Raw genomic sequence first — 16,272 nt, 5'->3', positions numbered from 1 at the left:
GACCACACCCCTCACTGTAACACCCAGCTATAAAACACACTCCTCACTAACACCCAAATATAACCCACAACCCTCACTGTAACACCCAAATATAACCGACAACTCTCACAGTAACACCCAGATATAACCCACACCCCTCACTAACACCCAAATATAACCCACACCCCTCACTAACAACCAAATATAACCCACACCACTCACTAACAACCAAATATAACCCACTCAACTCACTGTAACACCCAGATAAGACCCACAAACCATCACTGAAACATACAAATATAACCCACACCCCTCACTGTAACACACAAATATAACCCACACACCTCACTGTAACACCCAGATATAACCCACACCCCTCACTGTAACACCCAAATATAACCAACAACCCTCACTGTAACACCCAAATATAACCCACACCCCATACTGTAACACCCAAATATAAACCACACCCCTCACTAACACCCAACTATAACCCACACCCCTCACTGAAACACCCAAATATAACCCACACCCCTCACTGAAACACCCAAATATAACCCACACCCCTCACTGTAACACCCAGATAAAAACCACACCCCTCACTGTAACACCCAAATATAACCCACACCCCTCACTGAAACACCCAGATAAAAACCACACCCCTCACTGTAACACCCAAATATAACCCACATCCCTCACTGTAAACCCCAAATATAACCCACACCCCTCACTGTAACACCCAAATATAACCCACACCCCTCACTGTAACACCAAATATAACCCACACCCATCACTGTAACACCCAAATATAACCCACATCCCTCACTGTAACACCCAAATATAACCCACACCCCTCACTGTAACACCCAAATATAACCCACACCCCTCACTGTAACACCCAAATATAACCGACAACTCTCACAGTAACACCCAAATATAACCCACACCCCTCACTAACACCCAAATATAACCCACACCCCTCACTAACAACCAAATATAACCCACACCCCTCACTAACAACCAAATATAACCCACACCCCTCACTAACAACCAAATATAACCCACACTCCTCACTGTAACACCCAGATAAGACACACACCCCTCACTGAAACATACAAATATAACCCACACCCCTCACTGTAACACACAAATATAACCCACACACCTCACTGTAACACCCAGATATAACCCACACCCCTCACTGTAACACCCAAATATAACTAACAACCCTCACTGTAAAACCCAAATATAACCCACACCCCACACTGTAACACCCAAATATAACCCACACCCCTCACTGTAACACCCAAATATAACCCACACCCCTCACTGAAACACCCAGATAAAACCGACACTGCTCACTGTAACACCCAAATATAACCCACACCCCACACTAACACCCAAATATAACCCACACCCCTCAATGAAACAACCAAATATAACCCACACCCCTCACTGAAACACCCAAATATAACCCACACCCCTCACTGTAACACCCAAATATAATCCACAACCCTCACTGTAACAGCCAAATATAACCAACACCCCTCAATGTAACAGCCAAATATAACCAACACCTCTCACTGTAACACACAAATCTAACCCACACCCCTCACTGTAACACCCAGATATAACCCACACCAGTCACTGCAACAGCCAAATATAATCCACAACCCTCACTGTAATAGCCAAATATAACCCACACCCCTCACTGTAACCCCCAAATATAACCAACACCGCTCATTGTAACACCCAAATATAACCCACATCCCTCACTGTAACAGGCAAATATAACCCACACCCCTGACTGTAACACCAAAATAAAATACACACCCCTCACTGTAACACCTAAATATAACCCACACCCCTCACTGTAATACCAAAATAAACCACACACCGCTCACTGTAACATCTAAATATAACCAACACCCCTCACTGTAACATCCAAATATTAACCACAGCCCTCACTGTAAGACGCAGATAAAACCCACACTTCTCACTGTAACACCCAGAAAAAAACCACACCCCTCACTCTAACACCCAGATATAACCAACACCCCTCACTGTAACACCCAAATATAACCCACACCCCACACTGTGACAGGCAAATATAAACCACACCCCTCACTGTAACACCAAAATAAAACACACACCCCTCACTGTAACACCTAAATATAAACCACACCCCTCACTGTAACACGCAGATAAAACCCACATTCCACACTGTAACACCCAGAAAAAACCCACACCCCTCACTGTAACACCCAGATATAGACCACACCCCTCACTGTAACACCCAGCTATAAAACACACTCCTCACTAACACCCAAATATAACCCAAAACCCTCACTGTAACACCCAAATATAACCGACAACTCTCACAGTAACACCCAGATATAACCCACACCCCTCACTAACACCCAAATATAACCCACACCCCTCACTAACAACCAAATATAACCCACACCCCTCACTAACAACCAAATATAACCCACTCAACTCACTGTAACACCCAGATAAGACCCACACCCCTCACTGAAACATACAAATATAACCCACACCCCTCACTGTAACACACAAATATATCCCACACACCTCACTGTAACACCCAGATATAACCCACACCCCTCACTGTAACACCCAAATATAACCAACAACCCTCACTGTAACACCCAAATATAACCCACACCCCATACTGTAACACCCAAATATAAACCACACCCCTCACTAACACCCAACTATAACCCACACCCCTCACTGAAACACCCAAATATAACCCACACCCCTCACTGAAACACCCAAATATAACCCACACCCCTCACTGAAACACCCAGATAAAAACCACACCCCTCACTGTAACACCCAAATATAACCCACATCCCTCACTGTAACACCCAAATATAACCCACACCCCTCACTGTAACACCCAAATATAACCCACACCCCTCACTGTAACACCAAATATAACCCACACCCATCACTGCAACACCCAAATATAACCCACAGCCATTACTGTAACACCCAAATATAACCCACAACACTCACTGTAACACCCAAATATAACCAACACCCCTCAATGTAACAGCCAAATATAACCAACACCCCTCACTGTAACACCCAAATCTAGCCCACACCCCTCACTGTAACACCCAAATATAACCCACACCATAGACTGCAACAGCCAAATATAATCCACACACCTCACTGTAACAGTCAAATAAAACCCACACCCCTCACTGTAACCCGCAAATATAACCAACACCGCTCATTGTAACACCCAAATAAAACCCACACCTCTCATTGTAACACCCAAATATAACCCACCACCCTCACTGTAACAATCAGATAAAACACACACCCCTCACTGTAACACCTAAATATAACCCACACCCCTCACTGTAACACCAAAATATAACACACGCCCCTCACAGTAACACCGTGATAAAACACACACCCCTCACTGTAACATCCAAATATAACACACACCCCTCAATGTAACACCCAAAAATAAAACACACCCCAAACTGAAACACCCAAATATAACCCACAACCCTCAGTGTAACAGCCAAATATAACCCACACCCCTCACTGTAACACCCAAATATAACGAACACCCCTCGCTGTAACAGCCAAATATGACCAACACCCATCACTGTAACACCCAAATATAACCCAAACCCCTCACTGTAACACCCAAATATAACCCACACCAGTCAGTGTAACAGCCAAATATAATCCACACCCCTCACTGTAACAGCCAAATATAACCCACACCCCTCACTGTAACACCCAAATATAACCAACACCACTCATTATAACACCCAAATATAACCCACACCTTTCACTGTAACAGGCAAATATAACCCACACCCCTCACTGTAACACCAAAATAAAACACACACCCCTCACTGTAACACCTAAATATAACCCACACCCCTCACTCTAACAGGCAAATATAACCCACACCCCTCAATGTAACACCAAAATAAAACACACACCCCTCACTGTAACACCTGAATATAACCAACACCCCTCACTGTAACACCCAAATATAAACCACACCCCTCACTGTAACACGCAAATTAAAACCACACTCCTCACTGTAACACCCAGAAAAAACCCACTCCCCTCACTGTAACACCCAAATATAACCAAGACCCCTCACTGTAACACATAAATATAACCCACACCCCTCACTGTAACAGGCAAAGAGAACCCACACCCCTCACTGTAACACCAAAATAAAAAACACACCCCTCACTGTAACACCTAAATATATCCAACACCCCTCACTGTAACACACAAATATAAACCACACCCCTCACTGTAACAAGCAGATAAAAACCACAATCCTCACTGTAACATCCAGAAAAAACACACACCCCTCACTGCAACACCCAGATATAGACCACACCCCTCACTGTAACACCCAGATAAAACCGACAACCCTCACTGCAACACCCTGATATAACCCACACCCCTCACTGTAACACCCAGATAAAACCCACAACCCTCACTGTAACACCCAAATATAACCCACACTCCTCACTGAAACGCCCAGATAAAACCCACAACCCTCACTGTAACACCCAAATATAAACCACACCCCTCATTGTAACACCCAAATATAACCCACACCCCTCAATGTAACACACAAATATAAACGACACCCCTCACTGTAAGACGAAGATAAATTCCACGCTCCTCACTGTAAACCCCAAATATAACCCACACCCCTCACTGTAACACCCAAATATAACCCACACCCCTCACTGTAACACCCAGATAAAACACACACCAATCACTGTAACACCCAGATATAACCAACACCCCTCACTTTAACACCTAGATATAACCAAAACCCCTCACTGTAAAACACAGATAAAAGCCACACAGCTCACTGTAACACCCAAATATAACCCACACCCCTCACTGTAACACCCAAATATAACCCACACCCCTCACTGTAACACCCAATTATAATCCACACCCCTCACTGAAACACCCAAATATAACCCACACCCCTCACTGTAAAACCCAGATATAACCCACACCCCTCACTGTAACACCCAAGTATAACACAAACCCCTCACTGTAACAACCAAATATAACCCACACCCCACACTGTAACGCCCAAATATAACCCACACCCCTAACTAACACCCAAATATAACCCACACCCCTCACTAAAACACCCAAATATAACGCACACCCCTCACTGAAACACCCAAATATAACCCACACCCCTCACAGAAACACCCAGATAAAACCGACACCCCTCACTGTAACACCCAAATATAAACCACACCCCTCACTGAAACACACAAATATAACCCACACCACTCACTGAAACACCCAAATATAAGCCACACCCCTCACTGAAACACCCAGATAAAACCCACACCCCTCACAGTAAAACCCAAATATAACCCAAACCACTCACTGTAACACCCAAATATAACCCACACCTCTCACGGTAACACCAAAAATAACCCACACCCCTCACTAACACCCAAATATAACCCAGAACCCTCACTGTAACACCCAAATATAACCGACAACTCTCACAGTAACACCCTGATATAACCCACACCCCTCACTAACACCCAAATATAAACCACACCACTCACTAACACCCAAATATAACCCACACCCCTCACTAACAACCAAATATAACCCACACCCCTCACTGTAACACCCAAATATAACCCACACCCCTCACTGTAACACCCAAATATAACTAACAACCCTCACTGTAACACCCAAATATAACCCAAACCGCACACTGTAACACCCAAATATAACCCACACAACTCACTAACACCCAAATATAAACCAAACCCCTCACTGAAACACCCATATATAACCCACACCCCTCACTGAAAAACCCAAATATAACCCACACCCGTCATTGAAACACCCAGATAAAAACGACACCCCTCACTGTAACACCCAAATATAACCCACACCCCTCACTAACACCCAAATATAACCCACACCCGTCAATGAAACAACCAAATATAACCCACACCCCTCACTGAAACACCCAGATAAAAACAACACCCCACACTGTAACAACCAAATATAAACCACACCCCTCACTGTAACAGCCAAATATAACCCACACCCCTCACTGTAACAGCCAAATATAACCCATACCCCTCACTGTAACAGCCAAATATAACCCACACCGCTCACAATAACAGGCAAATATAACCCACACCCCTCACTGTTACACCCAAATATAACCCACACCCCTCACTGTAACACCCAAATACAACACACACCCCTCATTGTAACACCCAAATATAAACCACACCCCTCAGTGTAAACCCAAATATAACCCACACCCCTCACTGTAACACCCAGATATAACCCACTCCCCTCACTGTAACACCCAAATATAACCCACACCCCTGACTGTAACACCCAGATATAACCCACACCCCTCACTGTAACACCCCAATATAACCCACACCCCTCACTGTAAAACCCAGATAAAACCCACATCCCTCACTGTAGCACCCAGATATAACACACACCCCTCACTGTAACACCCAGATATAACCCACATCCCTCACTGTAACACCCAAATATAACCCACATCCCTCACTGTAACACACAGTTATAACCCACACCCCTCACTAACACCCAAATATAACCCACAACCCACTCTGTAAAACCGAAATATAACCGACAACACTCACAGTAACACCCAGATAGAACCCACACCCCCCACTAACACCCAAATATAACCCACACCCATCACTAGCAAGCAAATATAACCCACACCCCTCACTAACACCCAAATATAACCCACACCCCTCACTGTAACACCCAAACATAACCCACACCCCTCACTGTAACACCCAAATATAAACCACACCCCTCACTGTAACACCCAAATACAACCCACACCCCTCACTGTAACACCCAAATATAAACCACACCCCTCAGTGTAACACCCAAATATAACCCACACCCCTCACTGTAACACCCAGATATAACCCACTCCCCTCACTGTAACACCCAAATATAACCCACACCCCTGACTGTAACACCCAGATATAACCCACATCCCTCACTGTAACACCCCAATATAACCCACACCCCTCACTGTAAAACCCAGATAAAACCCACATCCCTCACTGTAGCACCCAGTTATAACACACACCCCTCACTGTAACACCCAGATATAACCCACATCCCTCACTGTAACACCCAAATATAACCCACATCCCTCACTGTAACACGCAAATATAAGCCACACCCCTCACTAACACCCAAATATAACCCACAACCCACTCTGTAAAACCGAAATATAACCGACAACGCTCACAGTAACACCCAGATAGAACCCACACCCCCCACTAACACCCAAATATAACCCACACCCCTCACTAACAACCAAATATAACCCACACACCTCACTGTAACACCCAAATAAGACCCACACCCCTCAATTAAACAACCAAATATAACCCACACCCCTCACTAAAACACCCAGATAAAAACAACACCCCACACTGTAACATCCAAATATAACCCACACCCCTCACTGTAACAGCCAAATATAACCCACACCCCTCACTGTAACAGCCAAATATAACCCATACCCCTCACTGTAACAGCCAAATATAACCCACACCCCTCACAATAACAGGCAAATATAACCCACACCCCTCACTGTAACACCCAAATATAACCCACACCCCTCACTGTAACACCCAAATACAAACCACACCCCTCACTGTAACACCCAAATATAAACCACACCCCTCAGTGTAACACCCAAATATAACCCACACCCCTCACTGTAACACCCAGATATAACCCACTCCCCTCACTGTAACACCCAAATATAACCCACACCCCTGACTGTAACACCCAGATATAACCCACACCCCTCACTGTAACACCCCAATATAACCCACACCCCTCACTGTAAAACCCAGATAAAACCCACATCCCTCACTGTAGCACCCAGTTATAACACACACCCCTCACTGTAACACCCAGATATAACCCACATCCCTCACTGTAACACCCAAATATAACCCACATCCCTCACTGTAACACGCAAATATAACCCACACCCCTCACTAACACCCAAATATAACCCACAACCCACTCTGTAAAACCGAAATATAACCGACAACGCTCACAGTAACACCCAGATAGAACCCACACCCCCCACTAACACCCAAATATAACCCACACCCATCACTAACAACCAAATATAACCCACATCCCTCACTAACACCCAAATATAACACACACCCCTCACTGTAACAACCAGATAAAAACCACACCCCTCACTGAAACACCCAAATATAACCAACACCCCTCACTGTAACACCCAAATATAACCCACACCCCTCACTGTAAAACCCAGATATAACCCACACCCCTCACTGTAACACCCAAATATAACACAAACCCCTCAGTGTAACAACCAAATATAACCCACACCCCACACTGTAACACCCAAATATAACCCACACCCCTCACTAACACCCAAATATAACCCACACCCATCACTGAAACACCCAAATATAACCCACACCCCTCACTGAAACAACCAAATATAACCCACACCCCTCACAGAAAAACCCAGATAAAACCGACACCCCTCACTGTAATACCCAAATATAAACCACACCCCTCATTAACACCCAAATATAACCCAAACCTCTCACTGAAACACCCAAATATAACCGACACCACTGGCTGAAACACCCAAATATAAGCCACACCCTCACTGAAACACCCAGGTAAAACCCACACCCCTCACAGTAACACCAAATATAACCCACACCCCTCACTAAAACACCCAAATATAACGCACACCCCTCACTGAAACACCCAAATATAACCCACACCCCTCACAGAAACACCCAGATAAAACCGACACCCCTCACTGTAACACCCAAATATAACCCACACCCCTCACTAACACCCAAATATAACCCACACCCGTCAATGAAACAACCAAATATAACCCACACCCCTCACTGAAACACCCAGATAAAAACAACACCCCACACTGTAACAACCAAATATAAACCACACCCCTCACTGTAACAGCCAAATATAACCCACACCCCTCACTGTAACAGCCAAATATAACCCATACCCCTCACTGTAACAGCCAAATATAACCCACACCCCTCACAATAACAGGCAAATATAACCCACACCCCTCACTGTTACACCCAAATATAACCCACACCCCTCACTGTAACACCCAAATACAACACACACCCCTCACTGTAACACCCAAATATAAACCACACCCCTCAGTGTAAACCCAAATATAACCCACACCCCTCACTGTAACACCCAGATATAACCCACTCCCCTCACTGTAACACCCAAATATAACCCACACCCCTGACTGTAACACCCAGATATAACCCACACCCCTCACTGTAACACCCCAATATAACACACACCCCTCACTGTAAAACCCAGATAAAACCCACATCCCTCACTGTAGCACCCAGATATAACACACACCCCTCACTGTAACACCCAGATATAACACACATCCCTCACTGTAACACCCAAATATAACCCACATCCCTCACTGTAACACACAGTTATAACCCACACCCCTCACTAACACCCAAATATAACCCACAACCCACTCTGTAAAACCGAAATATAACCGACAACACTCACAGTAACACCCAGATAGAACCCACACCCCCCACTAACACCCAAATATAACCCACACCCATCACTAACAAGCAAATATAACCCACACCCCTCACTAACACCCAAATATAACCCACACCCCTCACTGTAACACCCAAATAAAAACCACACACCTCACTGAAACACCCAAATATAACCAACACCCCTCACTGTAACACCCAAATATAACCCACACCCCTCACTGTAAAACCCAGATATAACCCACACCCCTCACTGTAACACCCAAATATAACACAAACCCCTCACTGTAACAACCAAATATAACCAACACCCCACACTGAAACACCCAAATATAACCCACACCCCTCACTAACACCAAAATATAACCCACACCCATCACTGAAACACCCAAATATAACCCACACCCCTCACTGAAACACACAAATATAACCCACACCCCTCACAGAAACACCGAGATAAAACCGACACCCCTCACTGTAACACCCAAATATAAACCACACCCCTCATTAACACCCAAATATAACCCACACCTCTCACTGAAACACCCAAATATAACCCACACCACTCGCTGAAACACCCAAATATAAGCCAAACCCCTCACTGAAACACCCAGATAAAACCCACGCCCCTCACAGTAAAACCCAAATATAACCCACACCCCTCACTGTAACACCCAAATATAACCCACACCTCTCACGGTAACACCAAAAATAACCCACACCCCTCACTGTAACACGCAAATATAACCCACACCCCTCACTGTATCACCCAAACATAACCCACACCCCTCACTGTAACACCCAAATATAAACCACACCCCTCACTGTAACACCCAAATACAACCCACACCCCTCACTGTAACACCCAAATATAAACCACACCCCTCAGTGTAACACCCAAATATAACCCACACCCCTCACTGTAACACCCAGATATAACCCACTCCCCTCACTGTAACACCCAAATATAACCCACACCCCTGACTGTAACACCCAGATATAACCCACACCCCTCACTGTAACACCCCAATATAACCCACACCCCTCACTGTAAAACCCAGATAAAACCCACATCCCTCACTGTAGCACCCAGTTATAACACACACCCCTCACTGTAACACCCAGATATAACCCACATCCCTCACTGTAACACCCAAATATAACCCACATCCCTCACTGTAACACGCAAATATAACCCACACCCCTCACTAACACCCAAATATAACCCACAACCCACTCTGTAAAACCGAAATATAACCGACAACGCTCACAGTAACACCCAGATAGAACCCACACCCCCCACTAACACCCAAATATAACCCACACCCATCACTAACAACCAAATATAACCCACATCCCTCACTAACACCCAAATATAACACACACCCCTCACTGTAACAGCCAGATAAAAACCACACCCCTCACTGAAACACCCAAATATAACCAACACCCCTCACTGTAACACCCAAATATAACCCACACCCCTCACTGTAAAACCCAGATATAACCCACACCCCTCACTGTAACACCCAAATATAACACAAACCCCTCAGTGTAACAACCAAATATAACCCACACCCCACACTGTAACACCCAAATATAACCCACACCCCTCACTAACACCCAAATATAACCCACACCCATCACTGAAACACCCAAATATAACCCACACCCCTCACTGAAACACCCAAATATAACCCACACCCCTCACAGAAAAACCCAGATAAAACCGACACCCCTCACTGTAATACCCAAATATAAACCACACCCCTCATTAACACCTAAATATAACCCAAACCTCTCACTGAAACACCCAAATATAACCGACACCACTGGCTGAAACACCCAAATATAAGCCACACCCCTCACTGAAACACGCAGATAAAACCCACACCCCTCACAGTAACACCAAATATAACCCACACCCCTCACTAAAACACCCAAATATAACGCACACCCCTCACTGAAACACCCAAATATAACCCACACCCCTCACAGAAACACCCAGATAAAACCGACACCCCTCACTGTAACAACCAAATATAAACCACACCCCTCACTGAAACACACAAATATAACCCACACCACTCACTGAAACACCCAAATATAAGCCACACCCCTCACTGAAACACCCAGATAAAACCCACACCCCTCACAGTAAAACCCAAATATAACACACACCACTCACTGTAACACCCAAATATAACCCACACCTCTCACGGTAACACCAAAAATAACCCACACCCCTCACTAACACCCAAATATAACCCAGAACCCTCACTGTAACACCCAAATATAACCGACAACTCTCACAGTAACACCCTGATATAACCCACACCCCTCACTAACACCCAAATATAAACCACACCACTCACTAACACCCAAATATAACCCACACCCCTCACTAACAACCAAATATAACCCACACCCCTCACTGTAACACCCAAATATAACCCACACCCCTCACTGTAACACCCAAATATAACTAACAACCCTCACTGTAACACCCAAATATAACCCAAACCGCACACTGTAACACCCAAATATAACCCACACAACTCACTAACACCCAACTATAAACCAAACCCCTCACTGAAACACCCATATATAACCCACACCCCTCACTGATAAACCCAAATATAACCCACACCCGTCATTGAAACACCCAGATAAAAACGACACCCCTCACTGTAACACCCAAATATAACCCACACCCCGCACTAACACCCAAATATAACCCACACCCGTCAATGAAACAACCAAATATAACCCACACCCCTCACTGAAACACCCAGATAAAAACAACACCCCACACTGTAACAACCAAATATAAACCACACCCCTCACTGTAACAGCCAAATATAACCCACACCCCTCACTGTAACAGCCAAATATAACCCATACCCCTCACTGTAACAGCCAAATATAACCCACACCCCTCACAATAACAGGCAAATATAACCCACACCCCTCACTGTTACACCCAAATATAACCCACACCCCTCACTGTAACACCCAAATACAACACACACCCCTCACTGTAACACCCAAATATAAACCACACCCCTCAGTGTAAACCCAAATATAAACCACACCCCTCACTGTAACACCCAGATATAACCCACTTCCCTCACTGTAACACCCAAATATAACCCACACCCCTGACTGTAACACCCAGATATAACCCACACCCCTCACTGTAACACCCCAATATAACCCACACCCCTCACTGTAAAACCCAGATAAAACCCACATCCCTCACTGTAGCACCCAGATATAACACACACCCCTCACTGTAACACCCAGATATAACCCACATCCCTCACTGTAACACCCAAATATAACCCACATCCCTCACTGTAACACGCAGTTATAACCCACACCCCTCACTAACACCCAAATATAACCCACAACCCACTCTGTAAAACCGAAATATAACCGACAACACTCACAGTAACACCCAGATAGAACCCACACCCCCCACTAACACCCAAATATAACCCACACCCATCACTAACAAGCAAATATAACCCACACCCCTCACTAACACCCAAATATAACCCACACCCCTCACTGTAACACCCAAATAAAAACCACACACCTCACTGAAACACCCAAATATAACCAACACCCCTCACTGTAACACCCAAATATAACCCACACCCCTCACTGTAAAACCCAGATATAACCCACACCCCTCACTGTAACACCCAAATATAACACAAACCCCTCACTGTAACAACCAAATATAACCAACACCCCACACTGAAACACCCAAATATAACCCACACCCCTCACTAACACCAAAATATAACCCACACCCATCACTGAAACACCCAAATATAACCCACACCCCTCACTGAAACACACAAATATAACCCACACCCCTCACAGAAACACCGAGATAAAACCGACACCCCTCACTGTAACACCCAAATATAAACCACACCCCTCATTAACACCCAAATATAACCCACACCTCTCACTGAAACACCCAAATATAACCCACACCACTCGCTGAAACACCCAAATATAAGCCAAACCCCTCACTGAAACACCCAGATAAAACCCACGCCCCTCACAGTAAAACCCAAATATAACCCACACCCCTCACTGAAACACCCAAATATAACCCACACCTATCACGGTAACACCAAAAATAACCCACACCCCTCACTGTAACACGCAAATATAACCCACTCCCCTCACTGTATCACCCAAACATAACCCACACCCCTCACTGTAACACCCAAATATAAACCACACCCCTCACTGTAACACCCAAATACAACCCACACCCCTCACTGTAACACCCAAATATAAACCACACCCCTCAGTGTAACACCCAAATATAACCCACACCCCTCACTGTAACACCCAGATATAACCCACTCCCCTCACTGTAACACCCAAATATAACCCACACCCCTGACTGTAACACCCAGATATAACCCACACCCCTCACTGTAACACCCCAATATAACCCACACCCCTCACTGTAAAACCCAGATAAAACCCACATCCCTCACTGTAGCACCCAGTTATAACACACACCCCTCACTGTAACACCCAGATATAACCCACATCCCTCACTGTAACACCCAAATATAACCCACATCCCTCACTGTAACACGCAAATATAACCCACACCCCTCACTAACACCCAAATATAACCCACAACCCACTCTGTAAAACCGAAATATAACCGACAACGCTCACAGTAACACCCAGATAGAACCCACACCCCCCACTAACACCCAAATATAACCCACACCCCTCACTAACAACCAAATATAACCCACACACCTCACTGTAACACCCAAATAAGACCCACACCCCTCAATGAAACAACCAAATATAACCCACACCCCTCACTAAAACACCCAGATAAAAACAACACCCCACACTGTAACATCCAAATATAACCCACACCCCTCACTGTAACAGCCAAATATAACCCACACCCCTCACTGTAACAGCCAAATATAACCCATACCCCTCACTGTAACAGCCAAATATAACCCACACCCCTCACAATAACAGGCAAATATAACCCACACCCCTCACTGTAACACCCAAATATAACCCACACCCCTCACTGTAACACCCAAATACAAACCACACCCCTCACTGTAACACCCAAATATAAACCACACCCCTCAGTGTAACACCCAAATATAACCCACACCCCTCACTGTAACACCCAGATATAACCCACTCCCCTCACTGTAACACCCAAATATAACCCACACCCCTGACTGTAACACCCAGATATAACCCACACCCCTCACTGTAACACCCCAATATAACCCACACCCCTCACTGTAAAACCCAGATAAAACCCACATCCCTCATTGTAGCACCCAGTTATAACACACACCCCTCACTGTAACACCCAGATATAACCCACATCCCTCACTGTAACACACAAATATAACCCACATCCCTCACTGTAACACGCAAATATAACCCACACCCCTCACTAACACACAAATATAACCCACAACCCACTCTGTAAAACCGAAATATAACCGACAACGCTCACAGTAACACCCAGATAGAACCCACACCCCCCACTAACACCCAAATATAACCCACACCCATCACTAACAACCAAATATAACCCACATCCCTCACTAACACCCAAATATAACACACACCCCTCACTGTAACAACCAGATAAAAACCACACCCCTCACTGAAACACCCAAATATAACCAACACCCCTCACTGTAACACCCAAATATAACCCACACCCCTCACTGTAAAACCCAGATATAACCCACACCCCTCACTGTAACACCCAAATATAACACAAACCCCTCAGTGTAACAACCAAATATAACCCACACCCCACACTGTAACACCCAAATATAACCCACACCCCTCACTAACACCCAAATATAACCCACACCCATCACTGAAACACCCAAATATAACCCACACCCCTCACTGAAACACCCAAATATAAACCACACCCCTCACAGAAAAACCCAGATAAAACCGACACCCCTCACTGTAATACCCAAATATAAACCACACCCCTCATTAACACCCAAATATAACCCAAACCTCTCACTGAAACACCCAAATATAACCGACACCACTGGCTGAAACACCCAGATATAAGCCACACCCCTCACTGAAACACCCAGATAAAACCCACACCCCTCACAGTAACACCAAATATAACCCACACCCCTCACTGTAACACCCAAATATAAACCACACCCCTCACTGTAACACCCAGATAAAACCCACAACCCTCACTGTAACACCCAAATATAACCCACACTCCTCACTGAAACGCCCAGATAAAACCCACAACCCTCACTATAACACCCAAATATAACCCACACCCCTCATTGTAACACCAAATATAACCCACACCCGTCAATGTAACACCCAAATATAAACGACACCCCAACTGTAAGACGAAGATAAAATCCACGCTCCTCACTGTAACACCCAAATATAACCCACACCCCTCACTGTAACACCCAAATATAACCCACACCCCTCACTGTAACACCCAGATAAAACACACACCCCTCACTGTAACACCCAGATATAACCAACACCCCTCACTGTAACAACCAGATATAACATACAC

Source organism: Carcharodon carcharias, chromosome 15 (genome assembly GCF_017639515.1).
Source record: "Carcharodon carcharias isolate sCarCar2 chromosome 15, sCarCar2.pri, whole genome shotgun sequence".
Taxonomy (NCBI): Eukaryota; Metazoa; Chordata; class Chondrichthyes; order Lamniformes; family Lamnidae; genus Carcharodon; species Carcharodon carcharias.
Note: the sequence above shows the minus strand (reverse complement) of the source record.